This window comes from Anarhichas minor, unplaced genomic scaffold, assembly GCF_050575085.1.
Source record: "Anarhichas minor isolate MPS153535 unplaced genomic scaffold, ASM5057508v1 ptg000026l, whole genome shotgun sequence".
NCBI classification, from domain to species: domain Eukaryota; kingdom Metazoa; phylum Chordata; class Actinopteri; order Perciformes; family Anarhichadidae; genus Anarhichas; species Anarhichas minor.
Window position 1 is genome coordinate 19,350,323 of NW_027466472.1, and position 12,609 is coordinate 19,362,931.

A 12,609-nucleotide genomic window follows, 5' to 3' on the forward strand; every position below is an offset into this window, starting at 1 on the left:
GGGACGTCTGTGCTGTGTGAACTCGAAAATAACTTTGATTAAACTATATCACAAACTGTATTGCATCAAACAATCTTATCGAAAACTTGATTGTTGCTGAGTACATGGATAAATAAATATGAAACTGCATGTAGTCATCTACTGTTGCTAACATGCGGTCATTCTACTGCCTTGACTTTTTATTTTGAAATATTCTTACTTCCGGGTTACCTGCCTTCAACGTTGCAGTTGCAGATTTTGTTTTCATCGCTAGATTCCGCTTGATCACCCTAATGACGTCACGTTTGTAAAAACCCAAATCCTTCTGAATGAATAGGTCTCTCGCCGGGTGCGGTGGCGCGCGCCTGTAATCCCAGTTACCGGGAGGCTGAGGCTGGAGGATCGTTTGAGCTCAGGAGCTCTGAGCTGCAGCGGATATGCAGATCGGGTGTCCGCACTAAGTTCGGTATCGGTATGGTGGTCCTAGGGGAGCCTTGGACCACCAGGTCGTCTAAGGAGGGGTGCACCGGCCCAGGTCGGAGACGGAGCAGGTCAAAGCCCTCGTGCCGCTCAGTAGTGGGATCGCGCCTGTGAATAGACGCTGTAGTGCAGCCTGAGTAACACAGCGGGACCCAGTCTTTTTACACTCTTTATACTGTTCAACAAACAGCTGATACTACAACAACAAGGTGTTTACATGGCACAGCAGCTTCATCACTGCTTATAGTTCCCACGAAAACATTCAGAAGCCAGTTGTGTTTCTTTGTCCTACAGCGCCTCCACCTGGAGGAGAGGAATGATGAGCATCAATCACAGCATTCAGTGCAGCACCACAGATACAGCAAACTAACGGGGCTTTCTTTATGACATTCAATCAACGTGATGGAGAGGTGAAAAGTCACAAACAAACACTTTTCTTTTGCATTTTGCATATTGATAAAATGAAGCCACGGACGTGAAATATGTAGCTTCAATCATTAGAAGACGTCTTACATTTCAATCATCTCTTTTTCTCAGTTCATCATGTTTTCCTCATTATTTCATGGGTTTCCTCATCTTTACCAGAGACCAGATTCCTGCTGTATTTTCAGGGTCAAACTATGTTTTGTAGTTGCTGTAATCTGGATTTTATCACATAAATCAAGGATCATATTCAGAGGGACGTCTGTGCTGTGTGAACTCGAAAATAACTTTGATTAAACTATATCACAAACTGTATTGCATCAAAACAATCTCATGGAAAACTTGATTATTGCTGAGTACATGGATAAATAAATATGAAACTGCATGTAGTCATCTACTGTTGCTAACATGCGGTCATTCTACTGCCTTGACTTTTTATTTTGAAATATTCTTACTTCCGGGTTACCTGCCTTCAACGTTGCAGTTGCAGATTTTGTTTTCATCGCTAGATTCCGCTTGATCACCCTAATGACGTCACGTTTGTAAAAACCCAAATCCTTCTGAATGAATAGGTCTCTCGCCGGGTGCGGTGGCGCGCGCCTGTAATCCCAGTTACCGGGAGGCTGAGGCTGGAGGATCGTTTGAGCTCAGGAGCTCTGAGCTGCAGCGGATATGCAGATCGGGTGTCCGCACTAAGTTCGGTATCGGTATGGTGGTCCTAGGGGAGCCTTGGACCACCAGGTCGTCTAAGGAGGGGTGCACCGGCCCAGGTCGGAGACGGAGCAGGTCAAAGCTCTCGTGCCGCTCAGTAGTGGGATCGCGCCTGTGAATAGACGCTGTAGTGCAGCCTGAGTAACACAGCGGGACCCAGTCTTTTTACACTCTTTATACTGTTCAACAAACAGCTGATACTACAACAACAAGGTGTTTACATGGCACAGCAGCTTCATCACTGCTTATAGTTCCCACGAAAACATTCAGAAGCCAGTTGTGTTTCTTTGTCCTACAGCGCCTCCACCTGGAGGAGAGGAATGATGAGCATCAATCACAGCATTCAGTGCAGCACCACAGATACAGCAAACTAACGGGGCTTTCTTTATGACATTCAATCAACGTGATGGAGAGGTGAAAAGTCACAAACAAACACTTTTCTTTTGCATTTTGCATATTGATAAAATGAAGCCACGGACGTGAAATATGTAGCTTCAATCATTAGAAGACCTCTTACATTTCAGTCATCTCTTTTTCTCAGTTCATCATCTTTTCCTCATTAGTTCATGGGTTTCCTCATCTTTACCAGAGACCAGATTCCTGCTGTATTTTCAGGGTCAAACTATGTTTTGTAGTTGCTGTAATCTGGATTTTATCACATAAATCAAGGATCATATTCAGAGGGACGTCTGTGCTGTGTGAACTCGAAAATAACTTTGATTAAACTATATCACAAACTGTATTGCATCAAACAATCTTATCGAAAACTTGATTGTTGCTGAGTACATGGATAAATAAATATGAAACTGCATGTAGTCATCTACTGTTGCTAACATGCGGTCATTCTACTGCCTTGACTTTTTATTTTGAAATATTCTTACTTCCGGGTTACCTGCCTTCAACGTTGCAGTTGCAGATTTTGTTTTCATCGCTAGATTCCGCTTGATCACCCTAATGACGTCACGTTTGTAAAAACCCAAATCCTTCTGAATGAATAGGTCTCTCGCCGGGTGCGGTGGCGCGCGCCTGTAATCCCAGTTACCGGGAGGCTGAGGCTGGAGGATCGTTTGAGCTCAGGAGCTCTGAGCTGCAGCGGATATGCAGATCGGGTGTCCGCACTAAGTTCGGTATCGGTATGGTGGTCCTAGGGGAGCCTTGGACCACCAGGTCGTCTAAGGAGGGGTGCACCGGCCCAGGTCGGAGACGGAGCAGGTCAAAGCCCTCGTGCCGCTCAGTAGTGGGATCGCGCCTGTGAATAGACGCTGTAGTGCAGCCTGAGTAACACAGCGGGACCCAGTCTTTTTACACTCTTTATACTGTTCAACAAACAGCTGATACTACAACAACAAGGTGTTTACATGGCACAGCAGCTTCATCACTGCTTATAGTTCCCACGAAAACATTCAGAAGCCAGTTGTGTTTCTTTGTCCTACAGCGCCTCCACCTGGAGGAGAGGAATGATGAGCATCAATCACAGCATTCAGTGCAGCACCACAGATACAGCAAACTAACGGGGCTTTCTTTATGACATTCAATCAACGTGATGGAGAGGTGAAAAGTCACAAACAAACACTTTTCTTTTGCATTTTGCATATTGATAAAATGAAGCCACGGACGTGAAATATGTAGCTTCAATCATTAGAAGACGTCTTACATTTCAATCATCTCTTTTTCTCAGTTCATCATGTTTTCCTCATTATTTCATGGGTTTCCTCATCTTTACCAGAGACCAGATTCCTGCTGTATTTTCAGGGTCAAACTATGTTTTGTAGTTGCTGTAATCTGGATTTTATCACATAAATCAAGGATCATATTCAGAGGGACGTCTGTGCTGTGTGAACTCGAAAATAACTTTGATTAAACTATATCACAAACTGTATTGCATCAAAACAATCTCATGGAAAACTTGATTATTGCTGAGTACATGGATAAATAAATATGAAACTGCATGTAGTCATCTACTGTTGCTAACATGCGGTCATTCTACTGCCTTGACTTTTTATTTTGAAATATTCTTACTTCCGGGTTACCTGCCTTCAACGTTGCAGTTGCAGATTTTGTTTTCATCGCTAGATTCCGCTTGATCACCCTAATGACGTCACGTTTGTAAAAACCCAAATCCTTCTGAATGAATAGGTCTCTCGCCGGGTGCGGTGGCGCGCGCCTGTAATCCCAGTTACCGGGAGGCTGAGGCTGGAGGATCGTTTGAGCTCAGGAGCTCTGAGCTGCAGCGGATATGCAGATCGGGTGTCCGCACTAAGTTCGGTATCGGTATGGTGGTCCTAGGGGAGCCTTGGACCACCAGGTCGTCTAAGGAGGGGTGCACCGGCCCAGGTCGGAGACGGAGCAGGTCAAAGCTCTCGTGCCGCTCAGTAGTGGGATCGCGCCTGTGAATAGACGCTGTAGTGCAGCCTGAGTAACACAGCGGGACCCAGTCTTTTTACACTCTTTATACTGTTCAACAAACAGCTGATACTACAACAACAAGGTGTTTACATGGCACAGCAGCTTCATCACTGCTTATAGTTCCCACGAAAACATTCAGAAGCCAGTTGTGTTTCTTTGTCCTACAGCGCCTCCACCTGGAGGAGAGGAATGATGAGCATCAATCACAGCATTCAGTGCAGCACCACAGATACAGCAAACTAACGGGGCTTTCTTTATGACATTCAATCAACGTGATGGAGAGGTGAAAAGTCACAAACAAACACTTTTCTTTTGCATTTTGCATATTGATAAAAAGAAGCCACGGAGGTGAAATATGTAGCTTCAATCATTAGAAGACCTCTTACATTTCAATCATCTCTTTTTCTCAGTTCATCATGTTTTCCTCATTATTTCATGGGTTTCCTCATCTTTACCAGAGACCAGATTCCTGCTGTATTTTCAGGGTCAAACTATGTTTTGTAGTTGCTGTAATCTGGATTTTATCACATAAATCAAGGATCATATTCAGAGGGACGTCTGTGCTGTGTGAACTCGAAAATAACTTTGATTAAACTATATCACAAACTGTATTGCATCAAACAATCTTATCGAAAACTTGATTGTTGCTGAGTACATGGATAAATAAATATGAAACTGCATGTAGTCATCTACTGTTGCTAACATGCGGTCATTCTACTGCCATGACTTTTTATTTTGAAATATTCTTACTTCCGGGTTACCTGCCTTCAACGTTGCAGTTGCAGATTTTGTTTTCATCGCTAGATTCCGCTTGATCACCCTAATGACGTCACGTTTGTAAAAACCCAAATCCTTCTGAATGAATAGGTCTCTCGCCGGGTGCGGTGGCGCGCGCCTGTAATCCCAGTTACCGGGAGGCTGAGGCTGGAGGATCGTTTGAGCTCAGGAGCTCTGAGCTGCAGCGGATATGCAGATCGGGTGTCCGCACTAAGTTCGGTATCGGTATGGTGGTCCTAGGGGAGCCTTGGACCACCAGGTCGTCTAAGGAGGGGTGCACCGGCCCAGGTCGGAGACGGAGCAGGTCAAAGCCCTCGTGCCGCTCAGTAGTGGGATCGCGCCTGTGAATAGACGCTGTAGTGCAGCCTGAGTAACACAGCGGGACCCAGTCTTTTTACACTCTTTATACTGTTCAACAAACAGCTGATACTACAACAACAAGGTGTTTACATGGCACAGCAGCTTCATCACTGCTTATAGTTCCCACGAAAACATTCAGAAGCCAGTTGTGTTTCTTTGTCCTACAGCGCCTCCACCTGGAGGAGAGGAATGATGAGCATCAATCACAGCATTCAGTGCAGCACCACAGATACAGCAGCAAACTAACGGGGCTTTCTTTATGACATTCAATCAACGTGATGGAGAGGTGAAAAGTCACAAACAAACACTTTTCTTTTGCATTTTGCATATTGATAAAATGAAGCCACGGACGTGAAATATGTAGCTTCAATCATTAGAAGACCTCTTACATTTCAGTCATCTCTTTTTCTCAGTTCATCATCTTTTCCTCATTAGTTCATGGGTTTCCTCATCTTTACCAGAGACCAGATTCCTGCTGTATTTTCAGGGTCAAACTATGTTTTGTAGTTGCTGTAATCTGGATTTTATCACATAAATCAAGGATCATATTCAGAGGGACGTCTGTGCTGTGTGAACTCGAAAATAACTTTGATTAAACTATATCACAAACTGTATTGCATCAAACAATCTTATCGAAAACTTGATTGTTGCTGAGTACATGGATAAATAAATATGAAACTGCATGTAGTCATCTACTGTTGCTAACATGCGGTCATTCTACTGCCTTGACTTTTTATTTTGAAATATTCTTACTTCCGGGTTACCTGCCTTCAACGTTGCAGTTGCAGATTTTGTTTTCATCGCTAGATTCCGCTTGATCACCCTAATGACGTCACGTTTGTAAAAACCCAAATCCTTCTGAATGAATAGGTCTCTCGCCGGGTGCGGTGGCGCGCGCCTGTAATCCCAGTTACCGGGAGGCTGAGGCTGGAGGATCGTTTGAGCTCAGGAGCTCTGAGCTGCAGCGGATATGCAGATCGGGTGTCCGCACTAAGTTCGGTATCGGTATGGTGGTCCTAGGGGAGCCTTGGACCACCAGGTCGTCTAAGGAGGGGTGCACCGGCCCAGGTCGGAGACGGAGCAGGTCAAAGCTCTCGTGCCGCTCAGTAGTGGGATCGCGCCTGTGAATAGACGCTGTAGTGCAGCCTGAGTAACACAGCGGGACCCAGTCTTTTTACACTCTTTATACTGTTCAACAAACAGCTGATACTACAACAACAAGGTGTTTACATGGCACAGCAGCTTCATCACTGCTTATAGTTCCCACGAAAACATTCAGAAGCCAGTTGTGTTTCTTTGTCCTACAGCGCCTCCACCTGGAGGAGAGGAATGATGAGCATCAATCACAGCATTCAGTGCAGCACCACAGATACAGCAAACTAACGGGGCTTTCTTTATGACATTCAATCAACGTGATGGAGAGGTGAAAAGTCACAAACAAACACTTTTCTTTTGCATTTTGCATATTGATAAAAAGAAGCCACGGACGTGAAATATGTAGCTTCAATCATTAGAAGACCTCTTACATTTCAATCATCTCTTTTTCTCAGTTCATCATGTTTTCCTCATTATTTCATGGGTTTCCTCATCTTTACCAGAGACCAGATTCCTGCTGTATTTTCAGGGTCAAACTATGTTTTGTAGTTGCTGTAATCTGGATTTTATCACATAAATCAAGGATCATATTCAGAGGGACGTCTGTGCTGTGTGAACTCGAAAATAACTTTGATTAAACTATATCACAAACTGTATTGCATCAAAACAATCTCATGGAAAACTTGATTATTGCTGAGTACATGGATAAATAAATATGAAACTGCATGTAGTCATCTACTGTTGCTAACATGCGGTCATTCTACTGCCTTGACTTTTTATTTTGAAATATTCTTACTTCCGGGTTACCTGCCTTGAACGTTGCAGTTGCAGATTTTGTTTTCATCGCTAGATTCCGCTTGATCACCCTAATGACGTCACGTTTGTAAAAACCCAAATCCTTCTGAATGAATAGATCTCTCGCCGGGTGCGGTGGCGCGCGCCTGTAATCCCAGTTACCGGGAGGCTGAGGCTGGAGGATCGTTTGAGCTCAGGAGCTCTGAGCTGCAGCGGATATGCAGATCGGGTGTCCGCACTAAGTTCGGTATCGGTATGGTGGTCCTAGGGGAGCCTTGGACCACCAGGTCGTCTAAGGAGGGGTGCACCGGCCCAGGTCGGAGACGGAGCAGGTCAAAGCTCTCGTGCCGCTCAGTAGTGGGATCGCGCCTGTGAATAGACGCTGTAGTGCAGCCTGAGTAACACAGCGGGACCCAGTCTTTTTACACTCTTTATACTGTTCAACAAACAGCTGATACTACAACAACAAGGTGTTTACATGGCACAGCAGCTTCATCACTGCTTATAGTTCCCACGAAAACATTCAGAAGCCAGTTGTGTTTCTTTGTCCTACAGCGCCTCCACCTGGAGGAGAGGAATGATGAGCATCAATCACAGCATTCAGTGCAGCACCACAGATACAGCAAACTAACGGGGCTTTCTTTATGACATTCAATCAACGTGATGGAGAGGTGAAAAGTCACAAACAAACACTTTTCTTTTGCATTTTGCATATTGATAAAAAGAAGCCACGGAGGTGAAATATGTAGCTTCAATCATTAGAAGACCTCTTACATTTCAATCATGTCTTTTTCTCAGTTCATCATGTTTTCCTCATTATTTCATGGGTTTCCTCATCTTTACCAGAGACCAGATTCCTGCTGTATTTTCAGGGTCAAACTATGTTTTGTAGTTGCTGTAATCTGGATTTTATCACATAAATCAAGGATCATATTCAGAGGGACGTCTGTGCTGTGTGAACTCGAAAATAACTTTGATTAAACTATATCACAAACTGTATTGCATCAAACAATCTCATGGAAAACTTGATTATTGCTGAGTACATGGATAAATAAATATGAAACTGCATGTAGTCATCTACTGTTGCTAACATGCGGTCATTCTACTGCCTTGACTTTTTATTTTGAAATATTCTTACTTCCGGGTTACCTGCCTTCAACGTTGCAGTTGCAGATTTTGTTTTCATCGCTAGATTCTGCTTGATCACCCTAATGACGTGACGTTTGTAAAAACCCAAATCCTTCTGAATGAATAGATGTCTCGCCGGGTGCGGTGGCGCGCGCCTGTAATCCCAGTTACCGGGAGGCTGAGGCTGGAGGATCGTTTGAGCTCAGGAGCTCTGAGCTGCAGCGGATATGCAGATCGGGTCTCCGCACTAAGTTCGGTATCGGTATGGTGGTCCTGGGGGAGCCCGGGACCACCAGGTCGTCTAAGGAGGGGTGCACCGGCCCAGGTCGGAGACGGAGCAGGTCAAAGCCCTCGTGCCGCTCAGTAGTGGGATCGCGCCTGTGAATAGACGCTGTAGTGCAGCCTGAGTAACACAGCGGGACCCAGTCTTTTTACACTCTTTATACTGTTCAACAAACAGCTGATACTACAACAACAAGGTGTTTACATGGTACAGCAGCTTCATCACTGCTTCTTATAGTTCCCACGAAAACATTCAGAAACCAGTTGTGTTTCTTTGTCCTACAGCGCCTCCACCTGGAGGAGAGGAATGATGAGCATCAATCACAGCATTCAGTGCAGCACCACAGATACAGCAAACTAACGGGGCTTTCTTTATGACATTCAATCAACGTGATGGAGAGGTGAAAAGTCACAAACAAACACTTTTCTTTTGCATTTTGCATATTGATAAAAAGAAGCCACGGAGGTGAAATATGTAGCTTCAATCATTAGAAGACCTCTTTCATTTCAATCATCTCTTTTTCTCAGTTCATCATGTTTTCCTCATTATTTCATGGGTTTCCTCATCTTTACCAGAGACCAGATTCCTGCTGTATTTTCAGGGTCAAACTATGTTTTGTAGTTGCTGTAATCTGGATTTTATCACATAAATCAAGGATCATATTCAGAGGGACGTCTGTGCTGTGTGAACTCGAAAATAACTTTGATTAAACTATATCACAAACTGTATTGCATCAAACAATCTTATCGAAAACTTGATTGTTGCTGAGTACATGGATAAATAAATATGAAACTGCATGTAGTCATCTACTGTTGCTAACATGCGGTCATTCTACTGCCTTGACTTTTTATTTTGAAATATTCTTACTTCCGGGTTACCTGCCTTCAACGTTGCAGTTGCAGATTTTGTTTTCATCGCTAGATTCCGCTTGATCACCCTAATGACGTGACGTTTGTAAAAACCCAAATCCTTCTGAATGAATAGATCTCTCGCCGGGTGCGGTGGCGCGCGCCTGTAATCCCAGTTACCGGGAGGCTGAGGCTGGAGGATCGTTTGAGCTCAGGAGCTCTGAGCTGCAGCGATATGCAGATCGGGTCTCCGCACTAAGTTCGGTATCGGTATGGTGGTCCTGGGGGAGCCCGGGACCACCAGGTCGTCTAAGGAGGGGTGCACCGGCCCAGGTCGGAGACGGCCCAGGTCGGAGACGGCCCAGGTCGGAGACGGAGCAGGTCAAAGCCCTCGTGCCGCTCAGTAGTGGGATCGCGCCTGTGAATAGACGCTGTAGTGCAGCCTGAGTAACACAGCGGGACCCAGTCTTTTTACACTCTTTATACTGTTCAACAAACAGCTGATACTACAACAACAAGGTGTTTACATGGTACAGCAGCTTCATCACTGCTTATAGTTCCCACGAAAACATTCAGAAACCAGTTGTGTTTCTTTGTCCTACAGCGCCTCCACCTGGAGGAGAGGAATGATGAGCATCAATCACAGCATTCAGTGCAGCACCACAGATACAGCAAACTAACGGGGCTTTCTTTATGACATTCAATCAACGTGATGGAGAGGTGAAAAGTCACAAACAAACACTTTTCTTTTGCATTTTGCATATTGATAAAAAGAAGCCACGGACGTGAAATATGTAGCTTCAATCATTAGAAGACCTCTTACATCTTTACCAGAGACCAGATTCCTGCTGTATTTTCAGGGTCAAACTATGTTTTGTAGTTGCTGTAATCTGGATTTTATCACATAAATCAAAGATCATATTCAGAGGGACGTCTGTGCTGTGTGAACTCGAAAATAACTTTGATTAAACTATATCACAAACTGTATTGCATCAAACAATCTCATGGAAAACTTGATTATTGCTGAGTACATGGATAAATAAATATGAAACTGCATGTAGTCATCTACTGCTGCTAACATGCGGTCATTCTACTGCCTTGACTTTTTATTTTGAAATATTCTTACTTCCGGGTTACCTGCCTTCAACGTTGCAGTTGCAGATTTTGTTTTCATCACTAGATTCCGCTTGATCACCCTAATGACGTGACGTTTGTAAAAACCCAAATCCTTCTGAATGAATAGATCTCTCGCCGGGTGCGGTGGCGCGCGCCTGTAATCCCAGTTACCGGGAGGCTGAGGCTGGAGGATCGTTTGAGCTCAGGAGCTCTGAGCTGCAGCGGATATGCAGATCGGGTGTCCGCACTAAGTTCGGTATCGGTATGGTGGTCCTAGGGGAGCCTTGGACCACCAGGTCGTCTAAGGAGGGGTGCACCGGCCCAGGTCGGAGACGGAGCAGGTCAAAGCCCTCGTGCCGCTCAGTAGTGGGATCGCGCCTGTGAATAGACGCTGTAGTGCAGCCTGAGTAACACAGCGGGACCCAGTCTTTTTACACTCTTTATACTGTTCAACAAACAGCTGATACTACAACAACAAGGTGTTTACATGGTACAGCAGCTTCATCACTGCTTATAGTTCCCACGAAAACATTCAGAAACCAGTTGTGTTTCTTTGTCCTACAGCGCCTCCACCTGGAGGAGAGGAATGATGAGCATCAATCACAGCATTCAGTGCAGCACCACAGATACAGCAAACTAACGGGGCTTTCTTTATGACATTCAATCAACGTGATGGAGAGGTGAAAAGTCACAAACAAACACTTTTCTTTTGCATTTTGCATATTGATAAAAAGAAGCCACGGACGTGAAATATGTAGCTTCAATCATTAGAAGACCTCTTACATCTTTACCAGAGACCAGATTCCTGCTGTATTTTCAGGGTCAAACTATGTTTTGTAGTTGCTGTAATCTGGATTTTATCACATAAATCAAGGATCATATTCAGAGGGACGTCTGTGCTGTGTGAACTCGAAAATAACTTTGATTAAACTATATCACAAACTGTATTGCATCAAACAATCTTATCGAAAACTTGATTGTTGCTGAGAACATGGATAAATAAATATGAAACTGCATGTAGTCATCTACTGTTGCTAACATGCGGTCATTCTACTGCCTTGACTTTTTATTTTGAAATATTCTTACTTCCGGGTTACCTGCCTTCAACGTTGCAGTTGCAGATTTTGTTTTCATCGCTAGATTCTGCTTGATCACCCTAATGACGTGACGTTTGTAAAAACCCAAATCCTTCTGAATGAATAGATGTCTCGCCGGGTGCGGTGGCGCGCGCCTGTAATCCCAGTTACCGGGAGGCTGAGGCTGGAGGATCGTTTGAGCTCAGGAGCTCTGAGCTGCAGCGGATATGCAGATCGGGTCTCCGCACTAAGTTCGGTATCGGTATGGTGGTCCTGGGGGAGCCCGGGACCACCAGGTCGTCTAAGGAGGGGTGCACCGGCCCAGGTCGGAGACGGAGCAGGTCAAAGCCCTCGTGCCGCTCAGTAGTGGGATCGCGCCTGTGAATAGACGCTGTAGTGCAGCCTGAGTAACACAGCGGGACCCAGTCTTTTTACACTCTTTATACTGTTCAACAAACAGCTGATACTACAACAACAAGGTGTTTACATGGTACAGCAGCTTCATCACTGCTTCTTATAGTTCCCACGAAAACATTCAGAAACCAGTTGTGTTTCTTTGTCCTACAGCGCCTCCACCTGGAGGAGAGGAATGATGAGCATCAATCACAGCATTCAGTGCAGCACCACAGATACAGCAAACTAACGGGGCTTTCTTTATGACATTCAATCAACGTGATGGAGAGGTGAAAAGTCACAAACAAACACTTTTCTTTTGCATTTTGCATATTGATAAAAAGAAGCCACGGAGGTGAAATATGTAGCTTCAATCATTAGAAGACCTCTTTCATTTCAATCATCTCTTTTTCTCAGTTCATCATGTTTTCCTCATTATTTCATGGGTTTCCTCATCTTTACCAGAGACCAGATTCCTGCTGTATTTTCAGGGTCAAACTATGTTTTGTAGTTGCTGTAATCTGGATTTTATCACATAAATCAAGGATCATATTCAGAGGGACGTCTGTGCTGTGTGAACTCGAAAATAACTTTGATTAAACTATATCACAAACTGTATTGCATCAAACAATCTTATCGAAAACTTGATTGTTGCTGAGTACATGGATAAATAAATATGAAACTGCATGTAGTCATCTACTGTTGCTAACATGCGGTCATTCTACTGCCTTGACTTTTT